This window comes from Perca fluviatilis, chromosome 18 (assembly GCF_010015445.1).
Source record: "Perca fluviatilis chromosome 18, GENO_Pfluv_1.0, whole genome shotgun sequence".
In the NCBI taxonomy this organism is placed as follows: domain Eukaryota; kingdom Metazoa; phylum Chordata; class Actinopteri; order Perciformes; family Percidae; genus Perca; species Perca fluviatilis.
The window spans coordinates 14,046,897-14,059,359 of NC_053129.1; the positions used below are offsets into that span (position 1 = coordinate 14,046,897).

Sequence of the window (12,463 nt, forward strand, 5' to 3'; positions counted from 1 at the left end):
GAGGAATAACACTTCTTCCATTAGAAGAGAGAGAAAGAGAGGGACACAGAGAATTAGTTTTCATCAGTACATTAGCAGACAAGCTATAACCAGGGTGGCAGTGAAACCTTTTTACACAGATTTTCTTAACAGCCTCGTTGTGCTCTGCTGATGCTCACGTTGTGCTTCTGTGGCTTTGCTCAATGATTTGAATCAAATGCTTTCAGGACCTGTTGACAAACATACATAATTGCCTGTGGTTTCTTTGACGCGAAAGAGGATGAAAAAAGCACTTGGCTTCTAAGTAGCAGTGGTTCATGAGTGGAGCCTGACGATGCATTGACTAAGGCTAACTATGGCTAATAGTAAAGACTGATTTGTTTTGTTCTCTTGCGATGCTGCAATTACTGCGACTGCAAAGTTGAAGTGAACGGAGTTTTACTGACAGTGAACGCAGAGATGTTTGGGTTAACCAGTTGGCTTCTCCTCTAATAAATAAAGAAAGCCTGTTGAGGACACCGGTGTGAAAAAAACAAATTGTGTCACGGCACATGTAGTACTTGTAAAATGGTTTGTTCTTATGTCTGTCGATCAGTTTGTCTCATGAAATAGTACAAGGTACAATTCCAGAGATATGTAATCCTATCAGCTACTTCAACTTGGACATGACTCATAAAGCAGAACGTGGCCGTCTAGGGGATTTAATTACCAATAAGCCTTATCGTACTCTGAACGCCTCTAGTTGGTAACACAAGAGTGGATACAGGCCTTAGCCGAACTTCATTGCATAGTCCGGGCCAGCCTGCTCCGATCCTCTTCTCCTGTCGCCAACCTTGCACTGAGCTTGGCGTTTTCACTTCATGTAGGTTAACAAACAGACACAGACTGAAACTAAACAAAATGAGTGGGGGATGAGGGTTACTTATCAGTCGTTGTCCAGGGTCCAACACACCACTCTCATGTGTCTGAATCTATTCTCTCCTCTAACATCTGGCACCAGCTTGGCAACCAGTCAGAAATGACAAATGAGAATCTGCGACCCATGTCACTTGCAATTCATATTTTCTTACATTATAACCATATGAAATGAATCGTTCAATAGAAATCCAAAACATGAAATTGTAAAAGTGAAAGTATCTAGCTTGTAAGAGACCTGCAGGCCGGCAGCAGCAAAACCCAACTTTTATGGAAATTGCAATTACTTTATTTCCTACACGTTCTACAGAAGATCGTGGGCATTTTTCTTGGCAAAAGCTGTTAAAAATAAAACTCCTTACATACATTACAGTGTAGTAAGGTTTACAAGTAAGCTATGCTACAGCAGTAATGGCTGCATGTGTACTTCTGCCTTCAACCCGGATTGGTCTACAGGCTAACTTAAGTTTCCCACAGATATATTAGTATCAGCATATATTGTTGATAAGTATCAAGAAGTTGCATTACAGAAACGTTAAAGATATTGTGGCACGCCCAGGGGTGTGGGTGTCCACGTCACCAGTTCAATAAGACAAGCCGGCACCAGGAGTACAGTTGGAAAGCAGTTGAAAAGTTTATTACAGACAATGAGGGGAATTTCCACAGCACTTCACCATCTACTGCTGCACTGTCCACAGTCCATTCACGTCATCTTTAATCCACAGGTGATCCACAAACGGGTCCTCGTCCAGAACAGTTTGGTACACAGGGGGGGTAGTCAGCCAGTCCAGGTCACAGCACTTAATCACAGTTTTAGTTCAGTTCACTTCTCAGTACTTTTCTGCCACCCTCTCACTCAGCTCCACTCCTTTTCTCACTCAGCTCCACTCCTTTTCCCTCTCTGCTTCTTTTGTTCCCAGTTCAAAACCTGCTTCCCCTTTTTCCCTCCAAAACCCCAATCACCTAATTAATCTCAGCCTCTCCTTGTTAGAAGAGGAAGTCCATAAAAGGCTCAGGGGTGGAGCCAACGGGCCGCAAGATACCTCCCTTCGATTACCACTCCCCTCACCTCTCCCTGCAATCTACCACAATATGTTGAGGTTATTTAGATAGTTTGTCCACCAAAGAGAACTTACAAGTTTATTATTTTACTGTAAAATGTTCCACTCCGTACAGTATATCAACACAATATTTGTATTTTAGAAACAAATATCTACCGCTATATTGTTATATTGGTCTAAGAAATCCAGTATCTGTCTGGTTCTTGTCAAGGACCATGGCCTCGGTTGTTATTCTTTTGTTAACATCTTGTTCATGCCTGTAGTGGGCACTGGGTCTGACATGTAACACAGCACAAGTGTGAACATTTTTCCGTGTACTCTGCACTGCTGTTTAAGTAAAACATATTTTATAGTTTATTAGTTTTACACCTGCATCAGTGTCCTGTCTCCTACTCTCGCTCACCCTCCTCCCACTGTTCTTTGTGTTTACTTGTACTGATCAAACTGCTCTGGTTAGAGAAAGAAGAGAAGTGTGGAGAGAGGAGAAGGGTTTACCAGTGAGTGTCTGAGGAAGAAGAGTCACAGACACAGCGAGACAGAGAGCTTTGCCTGCAGAAAGAAAGTATAAAAATGCATTTCTCTTAGCCGCCCGCTTTGTCCTGACTTCAAAGGGGCCCATGAATTGCACTTAGGAGGTGTCTAAATGAGGTGATGTGAAAGATGAGAACCAGAATTGCGCTGTTTCTGCCACTGGCAGTGATTCTCAAAGGACTTTAGTGGAGAGCACACACAGGCACACTGATCACCTTCAGCCCACAGACATGAATACAGAGATGTGGTTGAATGCCAAGAATTTCATTTGTATTAAAAATGTTACCTGCAAAGACATGGTGAGTTCAATATTCACAAAGAAGAAGGATATAGGGATGTGTTGCACAGATACATAGTGGAAACTGTATTTTTGTAATTGAATAAAAACAATGTGTTGTTGAAGTCTGTGTGTGTGTGTGCGTGCGTCGTGTGTGTGTGTGTGGGTGTTTATGCGTTCCTGCACACGTGCATGTGTGTGCCAGAAAGGAGCCTCAGATGTTCCGCTGCAGCAGATAAGAGCCGTCCACTCGGTGTGCCTGAAGGAAGCCTCACAGATATAGAGGAGCAGACTTAAATGGCGTGGAGGAGTAAGGATGGATGAAGACGGCGGAAGGGATGGGGGTGGCTCGTTGGCATGCGTGGCGTGCGTGTTTCGGCAGGGGATCAGACGAGACAAGATGTGTACCGTCATCCATCGACACGGGAGCTGCTGTCAAGATACAAGAAGACAGGAGAGAAGCTTGGAGGGAGGCAGGATGAGGAGGACCAGGGGAGGCAGATGTTCATAGAGAGGATATAGGGGAGACGAGTGAGACAGACAGGCACATGTCCAAGACAGCGGAGGCAGAGATGGACAGGAGAGGACTGGAGTAAATGAGGAAAGGAGAAGGAGGGGTAGCAAAAATCCTGCCAGAAGCATACCAAAGACAGTGAGAGAGAACATCAGAGAATGATGGACAGATGAGGGAAGCGGCTTTGCTTTCTCTGTCATCCCACTCGGTTCTGCTATCTATCAGCGAGGAGTACACTCCCTCCAGTATCCCTCGCCATACTCCATCACTCCCTGTGCATGCGGGTGTGTGTCTGCACGTGTGTGTGCAATATTTGATTGGTCTAGCATGCTCCAAGAAAGATGATGGCCAGTGTGAGCTGAAGAGCCGGTCACATCATCGCTCTCAGTCCCCGAGTGTTTATAATGACTCAACGCGGCAGACACTGCAGATTTATGATAGAGAGGAGTTGGAGTGCTTATGCCTATAGAGTTGTGTTTGGGAGCGTGTGTATTACCTGATGTGTGTGATGTATATAACGAAGCTTCCCGCGGCCTTTATCTCAGCATTGGTTGTTTTGTGGAGCGTGTCGGCTGCTGATAGCCACTATCAGCCAGCGCCACGCTCCTCCATCGCTTGGCCTCAGTGTTTTTTCCCCCACATAGTCATTTCTCCGTCACACCTTCCTTGCCGCCTTTTCTCCTTTTTCCCTCTGACCTCTAATCCCTGTGTCCTCTCCTCATCTTCTGAACATGAACCCGACTCAAACTGATTTCTATTTATGACATAACTCGTGTTTTTATAACTTAACTCTACACGTGTATGTCTCACTAGCCTCATTTAACCCCCTGAAAAGCCCCATTTCGATTCATGTTTGTGTGCTAGTTACTTGACAATGTGGGTATAGTAGAATCAGAAAATATTTATGAAGATAAATTGTTATCGTATTTCTAGGCGTGCCTGGTGAATAAAGTTATTTTGAGTGTTATCCTGATTCTGACTCAACAGATAACCTTAAGATCCCTTAAGGTGGGAGTAAATCCTACATTCTGAAAGCAAATCCGTCCACAATCTCTCTAGCTTGCTTACATATTATCCTTATTGCATTGCCTGCTAGCGTTTGGGAAAGTCTGTATCTACATTTAAAAAACCTGCATTAAGTCTGTGGAAAGTTGGCTCAGCACTCTGTCTTTTAATTGGTGTCTAGGAGGGTAGACATGGGATTTTACTGTAATGTAATGGGACTGCTTAACTGCATTAGTGCAATACAAAAAACAAAAATACGTAATTACTCTGGATATTTATAAATGGTTGCACCAAACTTCCCTATACATTTCCCTTTTAAAGGGACAGTGTACAAAAGGAATTCCAGAGTTTTAAAAGGGAAATCAACAAGAGTTTATTTCAAACATGCATAGACTTAATGAACAAAAAACTTTCTTTTGATTAAAATCCGGAAAGGCATGTGTGTGACCAGGGGTGACTGCACCTGTGAAAGATACACACAGTTTAGCAACAAAACTAATTTAATTAATTAGTTAACTCGTTTTTAATGTTGGTTTTGAGCAGTAAGCGTTAAACTAACGTTAATACAGCGTGTCGGATGAATACAGCGTCTCCTGCAGCGGGGAGTCAGAGGCAGAGGGACCGTCACCGCAGCGCTCGCTAACATTAGCGTCTCATCTGGGGTCTGATAAACAATACATTTATCAAATTCAGAGTGCGCAATGCTATTTCCCGATTAACTGTAGCTGTCATATTTCACGGGACCCGCTTTAGTGCGGTTTTCATGTTCCAGTTGTTCAGCCTCAGAGGGGAGAGAGAGCGGCTGACCGTTCGCCTGAGATCAGTAGAGCACGCGTATAATTACGACTTTATGACATTTCATAAACAGCTGAAGGAGCGGGGGTGTGCCGTTGCTACATGCATATAGCGGAAACCCTGCGTGTGCACGTGTGATGCTGCGCGATGTTAATCATGCGGCGCCCGAGTGCATTTGACCGGCATAAAATCATAGCATATGTCAGACTGACCGGCCGGTCGCCGGTCATGGCCGATCACGTGAAAATCGGCCAATTCCGGTCACCAGCCGGTCAATCGGTGCATCTCTCGCACCAACCCATGTATAAAGCTTTAGACTAGAGCATGTCAACCACGTTTTCTCACTACCACTCTTGTTACCTGCATTCACGTCTTTTAAATGTCTGAGTAAAATTGGGGCCAAATAGAACTGGAGCACAACGCATCACAGCTTCAAGATGCTCAAGAGCATGATAGCTTTCACTGGACCAAGCATGTCTCAATCTTTAGACAAGCAAAAATAAAACTGGTGCTAGGAATGCCTGGCTGAGATCTCTGCATCTGCACACCACATTTGTCTGTTGGTGGAGACAGAGGACTTTACCCTTTTCAAAACCCAGACTTTGGATCGCTGAATATATACTAGCCCAATATTTGAAACAAATCTCTAAAGCTTGATTTATGGTTCTGCGGAGGCTCCACGCAGAGCTTTCGCCATAGCCTGTTAGTGGCCTGATGTTTATACTTGTGCGTCGGTGTGTGCGTCGAGCCGGCATGTGTGTGTGTGTGTGTGTGTGTGTGTGTGTGTGTGGGGAGTGGGTGATAGAGCGAGGGAGAAAGTGACGGTGATTAGCTTCAGAGCGAGTAGTGACTCTAGAGTCATAGTGAGAGAAACAAATTGTCTCCCTGTGTTTTCTGACCATGGTGGGAAATCTGTAGCAGGCAAAGTTAACCCTCGCCTTGATTTCACGTTGTTTATGGAGAAGGAGAACCAGCAAATGAGTCGGGGGGAAATGCAGCGCTACCAAGCCACGGCCGAGCGATGTACGTCGCCGCGACGTGTAGTTACATTTTTCGAGAGGTGCACGTCAGGCTACGGCGTAGGGTCCGGCGTGGGTTTGTGTCTCCACGTACCTACGTACGTAGCAACGGCGTAGATTTTACGCAGAAGTATAAATCAAGCTTAAGTGGATACATGAGCAGCCCATTCAACAGCACACAGAAATGAGGTTCATGAATTAAGACTTGAAAGCTTCGCTTGAGCTTATGCAAGTCCAGAATCCTTTTTACAGATCTACAGTGCATGATTGATTTTCTATTGAGAGAGATTTTTTTCCTTTTTTAACAACCAATAGCCGTTTGAGAAGAAATGCAAAACTGTGGTGTGGTAAATGCTCTTTTGAATGCATTTCATTCACACCGTGAACCACCTTTGACAGAGCGTTGATATGTTTGAAGATTTTATTTGAGTGTTTTGATGTTGCAGAGGAAGCGAGGCAACTGGAGAACTGGAGACATGGACCAGGGTGAATAGATGAAAGACTGAGAGTGAATTAGTTTCTCAGTTTAAATAGGCCCTCAGGCAGCCTCATGGCAATGTCAGAGTCCAATTTGGCTCACGGCCTTTGTCGCATGCCATACCTCACTTCTCTCCCACTTTTGCTGTCACTCTCCACTTCATACTGCCTAATAAAGCATTTATCCAAGGAAATGATTTTAAAAGTAATAGGACCTTCTGTGAGATACTCAGCCATCTTAGACTGCTGGGACAGGAGGCGGCCCTCAGAACCTCAGTGCAAGGTTTTTACACACATGTAAAATGTCCTCCTACCTACAAGCTTCCTCCTCTTTTGTCTGTTTGCAGCTCTGTCTATATATCTATTTAGTCAGCCACTTCAGGTAAGGAGGTTTGTGACTTAATCACAGCGGGGCTGTTAGAGTCGCTCTATAGGAACCCAGGAGTGCAGCAGCAGAGTGGAAGTGACTCTCAACCAAGATCAAGCACAGCTCTCCACCATTTTCCCTCGTAACAGTGCATGTTCCCTGGCAGCCGAGTGTCACTGGAGGGCCACTTACAGGGACAGGCACAGTACCTGCCTGGCTTTAGTGTGTTTTCATCCACAGCATTAGCTCTGTTTATGATTAGGGGTACACATCCAAGCACATAGTCCTCTGACCCTGAGTGTGTGGGCATTTGAAAACTCTCATGCATAGAGAATGAAGCAGTGTCATTTGCCATGCAATAGTCTCATGGAGCTCTTCATTACATAAAACCCCAAATCTATTTTATCCTTGACTTCTGTTGCATTCTAAGTCGTGTGTGTGTGTGTGTGTGTGTGTGTGTGTGTGTGTGTGTGTGTGTGTGTGTGTGTGTGTGTGTGTGGTGGTGCGTGCGTGCGTGCGGTGTGTGTGTGTGTGTGTGTGTGTTTTATAAGAGTGCATGCTTTTGTGAGCATGGCAGAGTATTCTCTTGGCAAACCAATTAATTGAGTTCTCAGGATCAAAGCCTAGTTCTTGTAATACCACATGCAAACTAGAATCTGAAATGACATTAAAAGTGCCGTTTATGTTGTAAGCAGGCACCCAATCATTTCTTTCTAGGGTACTTTCCCCACCATGAACTGGCATCACCAAAACATGACCAAGGAGCCTGGTGTGTGTGTGTGTGTGTGTGTGTGTGTGTGTGTGTGTGTGTGTGTGTGTGTGTGTGTGTGTGTGTGTGTGTGTGTGTGTGTGTGTGTGTGTGTGTGTGTGTGTGTGCAGGGCTCCAGACTAACTTTACCAGTTTGAAAATATACAGCTGCAACACATGTAAATGAAAGTTATGTGAAATAAATAGCCTAGGATATATAAAATATATATATATATATATATATATATATATTTTATACATATATATATATATATATATATATATCTGAGAAAGCTCCTTCACTTGTTTTCAACAACAATAACAGACTGATTAAAAGAAAAAGAGGACACCCAGATAGCTCAGTTGGTAAATATAGAGGTTTGATTCCGACCTGCAGCACTTTCCTACATGTCATCCCCCCTCTCTCTCTCCCCTTTCATGTCTTCAGCTTTCCTATCAAAATAAAGGCCGAAATCTTAAAAAAACAAAAAACAACAACAGACAGACAGACAGAAAGACAGAGGTAGTGCGATGGACTGAAGCGTATGCTACTCACAGAGTGACGGCTGACTCATTATGAATGGGTCCAGCACGGGTCGAATGCGCTTTGGCGGGTCAGCGGCGTTACACCTGTCTTGTGTAGGCTATGAAATGTCTGTATCGTCACTGCGCTGCATTTTTATGAACTATGATATTGTGGCCATGGGTCACATCTCTCGCCCAGGTTCAGCGGGCTCCGTCTTACACGCTATTACTCAACGAACTGAAGTTAGTTGCATTTAATAACTTCTAATGTGTTTTTCACCGTGGCGGCCGCAATAACAGAGAGTTACCAGCGGTAACACTGGTACCAATACAGGTTTCCCTCTCATACTTAACAATATACAGCTGTGTTAATAACAATTAAAACTGTAGACAAATGTCAGCAGTTTGGACCGGCGGCGCTGATGTTGCAGGTGAGCCGTGTGTGAGTGAATGGGGGCGGGGCTGCGCGGAGGAGAGATCCAAACACAGGCACGGCTTTCCAGAAGGAATGGGTCATGTAACGCAACATTAAACCATATCCATATAAACGACATCGCTTCGTTAGTGTAGAGGCAGCGGATGTGAGGACGTTAGGTGCGACCTAGGAAAAATCTTAGTCGCACAAATAGTGGCACTCTAGAGCCCTGGTGTGTGTGTGTATAGACAGAGTCTAGACCTTCCCCCGGCTTACAAAGAGTCCTGGTGTTACATGCTGTATTTTGGTCCATGATGGCACGAAGGGGTGAGGGGCAACTCTGACATGTTATACCAGTAATAGCCCTGTAAGCAAACCACATCTGAGCGGCCAGCAACCTCAATTAATACATCGACGTGCATTGCTGTAGATATAACATGTCACAATGATTCGTTTTATCTCATTTTGTCGTTATTCCCATAATTAAAATCCATCTATTGTACATATTATTATTGTTATTATGGAGCACTCATGAAAATCCAACCCTTTAGAAATAGCAAGTGTGACTATCCTTTTTATTTTCCCGAGACAGGCTTTGGCACAACAGACCTCAAACATCTCCCCCTTGATTGGCTCTGTGCGTGTTCACCTCTCCTTTCCTTCCTGCCTTCACTTTCTTTGCTTCTTGTCTTGGTCGCTCAGCAGAGGCCCTAAGCCCTGTGGAGTGCACATCCATTTTGAACCCGGAGGCTGTCAAGCATGCTGTTGGTAAATGAGTGAGCAAACCTGTGGCTTTCAGTCTCCCCACCTCCACTTATCATTTTCTCCTTCATACTCCTAAACCCTCTCCCTTTTTCTCACACTGGCACATCCCTCCATCGCTTGTACCTAGCCTTAGCTTAGCTGTGACAGATTGTTGCATCAGAAGGCAACAGAACTCTTTTTTTTATAAAAACACCCAACTTGGCCAGACTCTGCAAGTCCCATTGTAGATACTCCGTGAAGATTGTTTTATTCAAAGCACCTTGTAACAGATTTTTTCTGGGTTAGTGTGAAGTCAAGTTTTGCATGTCAAATTTCATACACTAGTGAGCTAACTGTTCTTCAAATTAAAGGAAAATAAAGAGTAGTCTGACACAGTGACATGGTGTATACTGTGTATTAGATGCAGTGCCTAAAGCAGGGGCATATTTGCCGACAAAATCAGTCACAGAACAATGATGAAATTCCTGCTAAGTTTCATATAAACACAATCCTCCTTACTTGCTACTTGGAAAAAGAATGGGTTTAATTTGAAAATAAAGGCAGCATGTTGCAGATGTTGCGTGAACAGCCTCTCCACAGCAGGGATAGACAATCAGGCACAGAAAACAGAGCCCAGGGCCAGGGTATGTTAAGCATGTTCATTAATTTCTGTAGTTTCTCTCCTGCTGGCCCTGCTTGCTTCCTCGACGTGCCGTGGATCCTAATAGGCATCGGATCTCTGCTCACTATTTTGATGCACATACAGAAAGGCCCTTAGAGAGGGAGGGAAATAAGAGCGAGAAAGGCAGAGCGAGATGCAGCAGGATGATAAATAAAGACAGATGACAGAAGTGAACAGATAAGGAACATATGTCATCGAAAATAAATGAGGGAAATTGATCGGGAGAAGTAATGGCTGGACTGGCAGACTGAAAGAAAGAACTTTAATTAACTAACTGTGCAGTATCTGCAATTATAAATCCAAAGTCAATACTCATAAAATGTCACTGGCATCAACTTTTATGTACATCTGCACAATGCACAAGCCTCTGCACACAAATGCTGACACATGCTTTTGGATGTTACGGTAATAGCTGCACGTGTTATTGCATAGTTGCACACTATTTGAGCAGCTTCTCGCCCATAGGCAGTTTGCTTTACCTTTAATGAGTCGGCTCCATAGGTTAAAACTTAACCAATGACGCTGAACCAGCTCAGAGCTGTGTTAACTGTGCAGGGCTAGAGGGCACAAAAAAGGACCCCATCAGCGAGCGGCTTCCTGACGCCCCACTGTTCCAGCAGGACTCCGTGCGGAGCCACATCTCTCTAAAGAGACTTCAAAGGCAGGCATTTGCAGACCCGATGGAGGCGTTAACCTTTGACTCAGAGGCTCTCTCTGTGCAAACAGGGACAGCCTAATTGATGCTATGCACTGCAGAGAAGGAATAACTTGTCCTTGTGGATTGCAGCCATAGAATAGAGTGCTTTAATGTCCGCCTCTTACAGTATATGGAGACAGACAGTGGCTGTGCATAGCCTGTAGCAAAGTGGCCCCATTTCTTTATAAACTGTAGTTACCAAGAGTTTGCATCTAGTAATGCTACTGTACATGGCTTTCTTATTCCTTGAATTAAATATGCCCTTACACTGAAGGAAAAAAAAAGTTCATGTATCATCGTTGTACCTTGAGTATAAGAATAAATCACAATTCCAACTGTTCCAGGTAGTAGGATTAGACAAAAACAAAGAAATTAGAAATTAAAATAAGGTTGGTATGGATTTGTAGATAAGGGAGAATGGCAGGGTGCAATTTTCCACAACCCTCGTGGCCTTGAGATGGTCAGATACCGGCGTAGCAGATGGAGATTGAATCAAGCCCCCATTGCTCCTTGTGTCCCAAGATAATGTGAAGTGGACACACAGTTCACTCTGGTTAATTTTCCACCTCATGTTCTGGCTCCCTCTCAGAGAGATGGAGAGAGCGATAATTCAGACTGATAAAGCAATGTGATGACTAAAGCAAGGCAGCAGGGGCCTTCTCTAGGTTTGCATGTTGTGTGTATTTACTGCTAACCACATTACTGGCTATTTAAGAGACAAGAGACGCGCAAATAAGCATGAAACAGTCAGACAGACAAACAGAGATGATCGATGAATATCTGTGATGTGTGTCCACTTACTGTTTACCGTAGATGGACACAGGTTGCCTTTCCTGAACTTGGCATGATAGAGGCTGAGCTAAGTTCAGATCACTAACATGTTTTGACTGTGATTAATAAAATCTGTTGTTCAAGAGGAAGAAAGTAAATTACCATGCTTTGCACTAAGATGTAAGAAGCTTTTTCTATTCCCATTGCTTCATGGTGTCAATATTTCAGCACTCTTATTTTGAATTCTTTCCAACTTTGCATCTGCATCACAATAGTGTGATGTGAAATCTTGGAGCTGTAACATGGAACAAGAAGCTCTGACATGGCTTCGCACACTGCTGTATCAATAATGAATCAACAGTGGAACCAAGCTTTTCCATTGACTTAAAATGCTGTTACAGAGAGCCTTACGTAGCATTTTGGTTAAATCATGATGTTGATATTCATGGTGTTTCCAAGGCTGTCTTCATTAGGGCCCCCTGTTATGTCTCCTTGCCAGTTGACCAGCACTCACACAGCTGATTCCAGCCAAACCGTGGCAAGGTGTTATGGCAGAGCAGCAGAACATTGCAGAGTATTTTGCATCCAACTAGTTTTTTTTCTTGCCAGCATTGATTCCAGTGGTGTGTTGCAGCTGAGCATAGTGTCTCTCATGAAACACAATCTGCACATTTTTCTTTGGTTTCTGGCATGTCACATAGTCCGAAATCTGACTCTGACGTTTCTCTTCATTTTGTGCACAACACTACAATGACACTCCTGCAGGGCAACATGTCATTAGGATTGCATCTATCTACACTGAATGACTCCCACATAGCATTCGTTATTGAGGCTAATGTGTCCCTAAACACAGGTGGCAGGTTTGGAAATGGAAAGTGGCGCTGAAATGTTTCCCTGCGCCTTGGATCCAAAACAGCTCCTGTGTGCACAGAATGTCTTTG

General features: G+C 44.0%; 1 protein-coding gene across 4 annotated transcripts in view; it reads left to right on the forward strand.

The window, feature by feature from the left end:
- The window catches only part of LOC120546742 (1-phosphatidylinositol 4,5-bisphosphate phosphodiesterase beta-1), a 116,286-nt gene that overhangs the window by 22,413 nt on the left and 81,410 nt on the right, over nt 1–12,463 (forward strand). The gene's annotated exons all lie outside the window — the stretch shown is intronic.